A 7,832-nucleotide genomic window follows, 5' to 3' on the forward strand; every position below is an offset into this window, starting at 1 on the left:
ATCGTTTTATCCATAATTTCTGATGTCTGCATTCATTGTAATCACCTTTTATCATTACCATATTAGTTTTATTCTGATGATTTCATGTGTACCAGAAGCTGTATCAGGAAACTGTGCACGCATTGCTTGAAGGGATAAAGACGGATCGCTTGTCGCATCACGTCGTTTAAGCATTTTAGCTCCCACAAGTCTAACATGCAGATGCTGTTTTTATGGAGTCCGAATTAATATTCATTACCACTTTTACGTGGAAGTCCACATAGCATTTTCACGTTCAACGAGCCTACAGAAAATGATGTTCAGTAGCCACAAGTGCCTGATACATCAAAAGACCACGTTGAGAGATGGTATAGTATTCAGTAACAGTGATTCAGTACAGCAGAAAATTTGGTTGAATCTAGTTGTGTGTCACCACTAAAAAGACAGCCTACATTACACTTCTCCGTCCTCTGCTGGAATACTGCTGCGCGGTATGGGATCCTTACCAGGTAGGATTCACAGGGGACATCGAAAAAGTGCAAAGAAGGGCAGCTCGTTTCGTGTTATCGCGCAATAGGGGTGAGTTGTCTCTGATATGATAGGCGAGTTGGGGTGACAGTCACTGAAACAAATGCTGTTTATTTTCCGGCGAGATTTATTTACGAAATTTCAATCACGAACTTTCTCTTACGAATGGGAAAATATTTTGCTGACACCCACCTACGTAGGTAGAAATGATCATCATTATAAAATAAGAGAAATCACAGCTCGAACGGAAACATTTAGGTTATCTTTTGTCCCACGCGCCATTCGAGAGTGGAACGGTAGAGAAGAAGTATGAAAATGGTTCGATGAACCCTCCTCCAGGCACTTGAGTGTGAATTGCAGAGTAACCATGTAGATGCAGATGTAGGTGTTGTGCCACTGTTTGCGACTTGTCGCCGCCAGCCATCAGTTGGACAATGCACGGCCGTACCTGGGCCACGATTCTCCTGCCGGCCCGGGTGACCGAACGGTTCTAGGCGCTTTAGTCCGGGACGGCGCTGCTCCTACGGTCGCCGGTTCGGATCCTGCTTCGGGCATGGATGTGTGTGATGTCCTTAGGCTAGTTAGGTTTAAGTAGTTCCAAGTTCTAGGGGACTGATGACCTCAGAAGTTAAGTCCCATAGTGCTCAGAGCCATTTGAGCCACCATTCTCCAACGGCGGCGAGCGGGGCAGAGATGCTGGCGGGAAGAGTCGGCGCTTCCGCCGCTTGTGCCGCATGCGTCGTGCCGCGACTGGTGGACTGGAATCCGCTGCGCGGGATTCGCACTCTGCCCAGCATAAGGATTTCTACTAGAGAGTCTGCTTCTTCACCCTGAGAGAAAGAGATGTAATTCGTGCCGTAAAGAAGTAGGAAGTCCCTACGACTTGTCAGCACAAGCTGCAATGCGCAGCGCAAGAGAGCACGGGCAGATGAGAAATGCCCACAGTGCACTGGGTTATCCGACGAGAAGGGGCCCCTGACACTGGCACATCCTACCACAGAACGGGAGAGTCCCGCTGGGGACGGTGCAACCGAGGCTGTGGGAACTTTGAGTCAAAGACTCTTTTTATCTGAGCTCAAGGTAGTGTCACTGGACCAGACGACAATTTTGCTGCTTCGGACGGAGCCGCTGCTTTCGCCGCTGGTCGCTGACTCGCAGCCGTCCATTTAGGTCGGCTCCCGCACTGCTAATTCTGAGCGAATGGCTACATCCAGGCAATGTCTATCCAGAGCAGGAGGACAAAACTGCCTATAGCGATGCTTTCACAATAAAAATCGGAGCGCATTTGAAATAGAAGAGACAAGGTGTTAAAGTTCTATCGACGGCGACCACAAAACAAAACAGCAATTTTATTACATGTGTTAATACACGAAGGTTCATACGAGGAGAATTACACATAGTTTGCAGCTATGTAGTTTACCTTTATCAGCTAAATTTTGGACTTCACTGCCTACTGTTTCTCCAGAAGGCATGTTGTTGTTGCGGTCCTCAGTCCAGAGTCTGGTTTGATGCAGCTCTCCATGCTACTCTATCCTGTGCAAGCCTCTTTATCTCCCAGTACCTACTGCAACCAACATCCTTCTGAATCTGTTTAGTGTATTCATCTCTTGGTGTCCCTCTACGATTTTTACCCTCCACGCTGCCCTCCAATGCTATATTGCAGACCCCTTGATGCCTCAGAATATGCCCTACCAACCGATCCCTTCTTCTAGTCAAGATGTGCCACAAACTTCTCTTCTCCCCAATCCTATTCAATACCTTCTCATTAGATATGTGATCTACCCATCTAATCTTCAGCATTCTTCTATAGTACCACATTTCGAAAGCTTCTATTCTCTTCTTGTCCAAACTATTTATCGTCCATGTTTCACTTCCATACACGACTACAAAACACTTTCAGAAACGACCTCTTCACACTTAAATCAATAGTCGATGTTAACAAATTTCTCTTCTTCAGAAACGCTTTCCTTGCAATAGTCAGTCTACATTTTATATCCTCTCTACTTCGACCATCATCAGTTATTTTTCTTCCCGAATAGCAAAACTCCTTTACTACCCTAAGTGCCTCACTTCCTAATCTAGTTCCCTCAGCATCACCTGACTTAATTCGACTACATTCCATTATCCTCGTTTTGCTTTTGTTGATGTTCATCTTATACCCTCCTTTCAAGACACTGTCCATTCCGTTCAGTTGCTCTTCCAGGTCTTTTGCTGTTTCTGACAGAATTACAATGTCATCGGTGAACCTCAAAGTTTTTATTCCTTCTCCATGGATTTTAATTCCTACTCCGAATTTTTCTTTTGTTCCCTTTACTGCTTGCTCAATATACAGATTGAATAGCATCGGGGAGAGGCTACAACCCTGTCTCACTCCCTTCCAAACCACGACTTCCCTTTCATGCCCCTCAACTCTTATAACTGCCATCTGGTTTCTGTACTAATTATACATAGCTTTTCGCTCCTTGTATTTTACCCCTGCCACCTTCAGAATTTGAAAGAGAGTATTCCGGTCAAGATTGTGAAAAGCTTTCTCTAAGTCTACAAATGGTATAAATATAGGTTTACCTTTCCTTAATCTATTTTCTAAGATAAGTCGTAGGGCCAGTATTACCTCACGTGTTCCAACATTTCTACGGAATCCAAACTGATCTTCCCCGAGGTCGGCTTCTACCAGATTTTCCATTCGTCTGTAAAGGATTCGTGTTAGTATTTTGCAGCCGTGGCTTATTAAACTGATAGTTCGGTAATTTTCACATCTGTCAACACCTGCTTTCATACATCTTGCTCACTAGATGGTAGAGTTTTGTTAGGCCTGGCTCTCCCAAGGCTGTCAGTAGTTCTAGTGGAATGTTTTCTACTCCGGGGGCCTTGTTTCGACTTAGGTCTTTCAGTGCTCTGTCAAACTCTTCACGCAATATCATATCTTCTTCTTCATAACATTCTCTTCCATTTCCATAATATTGTCCTCAAAAACATCGCCCTTGTATAGACCATCTATATTAACACCTTCCTGCTTTCCCTTCTTTGCTTGGAACTGGGTTTCCATCTGAGCTCTTGATATTCATACACGTGGTTCTCTTTTCTCCAAAGGTCTATTTAATTTTCCTGTAGGCAGTATCTATCTTACCCCTAGTGATATAAGCCTCTACATCCTTACATTTGTCCTCTAGCCATCCCTGCTTAGCCATTTTGCACTTCCTGTCGATCTCATTTTTGGGACATTTGAATCCCTTTTTTCCTGCTTCATTTACTGCATTTTTATATTGTCTCCTTTCATCAATTAAATTCAATATCTCTTCTGTTACCCAAGGATTTTTACTAGCCCTCATATTTTTACCTACTTGATCCTCTGCTGCCTTCATTACTTCATCCCTCAAAGCTACCCATTCTTCTTCTACTGTATTTCTTTCCCCCATTCTTGTCAATCGTTCCCTTATGGTCTCCCTGAACCACTGCACAACCTCTGGTTCTTTCAGTTTATCCAGGTCCCATCTCCTTAAATTCCCACCTTTTTGTAGTTTTTTCAGTTTTAATCTGCAGTTCATAACCAATAGATTTTGGTCAGAGTCCACATCTGCCCCTGGAAATGTCTTACAATTTAAAACCTGCTTCCTAAATCTCTGTCTTACCATTATATAATCTATCAGAGACCTTCAGTATCTCCAGACTTCTTACATGTATACAACTTTCTTTTATGATACTTAAACCAAGTGTTAGCTAAGATTAAGTTGTGCTCTGTTTTAAATTTCACCAGGCGGCTTCCTCTTTTATTCCTTACTCCCATTCCATTTTCACCTACTACGTTTCCTTCTTTTCCTTTTCCTACTATCAAGATCCAGTCACCCATGACTATTAAATTTTCCTCTCTCTTCACTATCTGAATAATTTATTTTATCTCATCATACATTTCATCAATCTCTTCGTCATCCGCGGAGCTAATTGGCATATAAACTTGTACTACTGTGGTAGGCATGGGCTTCCTATCTATCTTGGCCGCAATAATGCGTTCACTATGCTGTTCGTAGTAGCTAACCCGCACTCCTATTTTCCTGTTAATTACTAAACCTACTCGTGCATTACCCCTATGTGATTTTGTATTTATAACCCTGTATTCACCTGACCAGAAGTCTTCTTCCTCCTGCCACCGAACTTCACTAATTCCCACTTTATCTAACTTTAACCTATCCCTTTTTAAATTTTCTAACCTACCTGCCCGTTTAAGGGATCTGCCATTCCACGCTCCGATCCGTAGAACGGCAGTTTTCTTTCTCCTGCTAACAACGCGCCCGTATATCCGAATGGAGGACTATTTTACCTCCGGAATATTTTACCCAAGAGGACGCCATCATCATTTAACCATGCAGCAAAGCTGCATGCCGTTGGGAAAAATTACGTCTGTAATTTACCCTTTCAGCTGTTCGCAGTACCAGCACAGCAAGGCCGTTTTGGTTAGTGGTACAAGGCCAGATCAGTCAGACTGTTGCCCCTGCTACTACTTACACGGCTGCTGCCCCTCTTGAGGAACCACACGTTTGTCTGGCCTCTCAACAGATACCCCTCTGTTGTGGTTGCACCTACGGTACGGCTATCTGTATCGCTGAGGCACGCAAGCCTCCCCACCAACGGCAAGGTCCATGGTTCACATGGGGGGGGGGGGGGGGGGGGCGGGGGTAGGGGGACTGAAGGCATAATATTTTTTTTAATATCCACTAAGCCATATTTTTTTTCCTATTTCAGTCTATGTTTGCCTCAAATTTAGAAATCCTTCCTCTGTGTTGCTAAATGGCCTCATGTCATTAGCACACATTTCCACCCGTTTGTCAGCCTCTAAGTCTTTGTCCTCGTTCAAAACATTTATGGAGTAAGGGAATTGATGGTCAAATTAACGAATGCATCATAACATATTCGAGTTTCCCAAATGAGTGCTGAGTAACTTTCTGCGCAATTTGCATTGCGAGACACTTACCGATTATCTGGAGCTCTCTCATAAACAAACGAAAACTTATCCCGTGCTCGACTTGCGCTCTGTTTCGAGACTAGTATATATTTTGAATTTCTGCTCTATTTGCCTGAAGTTTGGTTTGTTGATTTTGCTGCTCCAATCTTTGCGATAAGTGATCTACAGTGAAACTATTTACGCAAACATACGGTATACCTGGCTATTCTCTAGCCACGTCGAATTGACCGCGAAACCTGATGTCAGGCGCAGCAGGCTGAATGGGTCCCTTGAAACTTGCCATGCTTGCGCAAATCCAGGCTGGCCTGCCTTAACCACTGGGCTTCAGTACACACGTACTCTTGCGTCTCCGTCGCGACGGCTTGACCTGTGACGGAGATAGGTAGGTGCAGGCAGGTTCCATGGAGAAGAATTGGTACAGATGTTATTTAGGTTGGCTCTCTGTCATTCATTTGATGAAGATAAGCACGAATAAGGTGTTCCGTTTTACTTTTGTTTACCCATACGTGTTTCTACACCTGAGAGCTTCTAATTCTGTAATAATGTCTTGCAGACATTGATTTGATTGTATCTAAGAATATGACATAAACGACTCTTCAGTTGCGATTACTCACATGAGGTGGTGTCATTTACGGTTAGATTTCACAGGGTATCTTGCCGTTGTGCATTCTTCACAAGACACCACGTCATCGGCAAAGTAGTATTCACACAAAAAGTTTAAAACATCTTACAGAATCGCTAGTAGAGGGTGTCCATAGTTAAAATTCCAGTTTGAAAACGACGTAGAAAGAGAACCACTGCTCAGAATGACGTCAGATTTGAACAACGTATCATTGACGCAGGTGGAAACGTCATGGGACAAAACAGAATTATCGAATATTTTGCCAATACCTGCCGCTGTCAGCGTCTTAATGTAAATGGGGTCGGTTTCAAACGACACATGAACCGCAGTACAACGGCTGTGGTTTGAGTTGCATATTACACCATCTGTACTGTTCAGTGTGCATGACTGCAGAAATTCTGCAGTTTAAGTTGCGTAAGCCTATGCACGATGGCAAGATCGTACCTCATAGAATGGGAAAAAATCGGTTTTTAATTGTCCTAACGCCAAGAATACTACACGTAAAATTGATATCGGTTTTTAATTCCCCTGGGGCCAGAAACCGCAAAGAAAGCAAAATGACATCGGTTCCTAACAGTCGTCAGACTGACGCAAGACATGTTCAACATGCTGTCCACAGTTTCCTGCCACAAGTTAAAATCGAGAAAAACATATTCCACAACAGATCGGAGCGCCTCGGGATCACATCCACAATGCGCTGCGGAACGCTTGCCTTCAATTCAGATTCGTTCATAATTGAACATATCATTCAGATAACCCCACAGCCACTGGTCACACGGATTAAGATTTGACGATTTGGATGCCCAGGCTGTAGGTATATGACTACTGATAATTATAGCGTTTGCGAAATGCCTCTGCAGCAACCCCTTCACTGCCTGCGCAATGTGCGGAGGAGTGCTATCTTGCATAAAATGTCCTAACCGAATATCCACACTGTTGCGGGTTGCAATGACGCTGGTGCGCGATAGACTCTTACAGCGTTTTCCAGTGACGTAAAGGTAACAGGACCCACAGGACTCATCTCTTCGAAAAACTGCGACCCTGCAATACTCTGTGCCACGACCCGCACCCACTGTCACCTTTGCAGAATGAAGTGGTATCAGTTGACGTGCTTGCGGATTTTACATTTTCCATGTTCTGCAATACTGCGTATTTACATATCCTCGTCATTCATTGTCCACTTCCAGACAAGCAAGAAATTCCAGAGTGAACGTTTATCTTGCTGGCAGAACAGCAGGAAGTAATTCCTGTCCATGGGTGATTTTTTACGGATAGCAATACAGTATGTGAGCGTTGCTCACTCCGAACTATGCTTCTCCTTGAACTTGGCTGTCTATCTGTGTTTGGTTTCCCGCCGTTATTGAAGTTATGCCGTGGTTCTTCCTCCTTCTACGTGTGGCAGCAGCGATGTGTATCGATATTTGCATCGTGTACCATCTTTGGTGTTGTGCATATAGTTTCCGGCTAGGGGTTGTGCGGGCAGTCGGTCGGTTGGTGCGGACCAGGGATGTTATCTCCGTGCGCCGCAGTCGGCTGGGTCCGCTGGTGGTCCCTGCACAGTGTCGGAGCGTGTGTGGAGCTGTCCGATCGCTACGAGCTTCGTGGCTCACCGACCCAGGACGTCAAAGTTGAGTGGTGTCTTAAGTACCGAAGCCACGCCCGTTCGTGTTGTGTCGTTCGTTTCAGTGGCTCGCTGTTGGGGAGCTTTTCCTGTGAGCAACACCGAGTGTTTGTAGTGGTGAAATC

This window comes from Schistocerca americana, chromosome 7 (assembly GCF_021461395.2).
Source record: "Schistocerca americana isolate TAMUIC-IGC-003095 chromosome 7, iqSchAmer2.1, whole genome shotgun sequence".
NCBI lineage: Eukaryota > Metazoa > Arthropoda > Insecta > Orthoptera > Acrididae > Schistocerca > Schistocerca americana.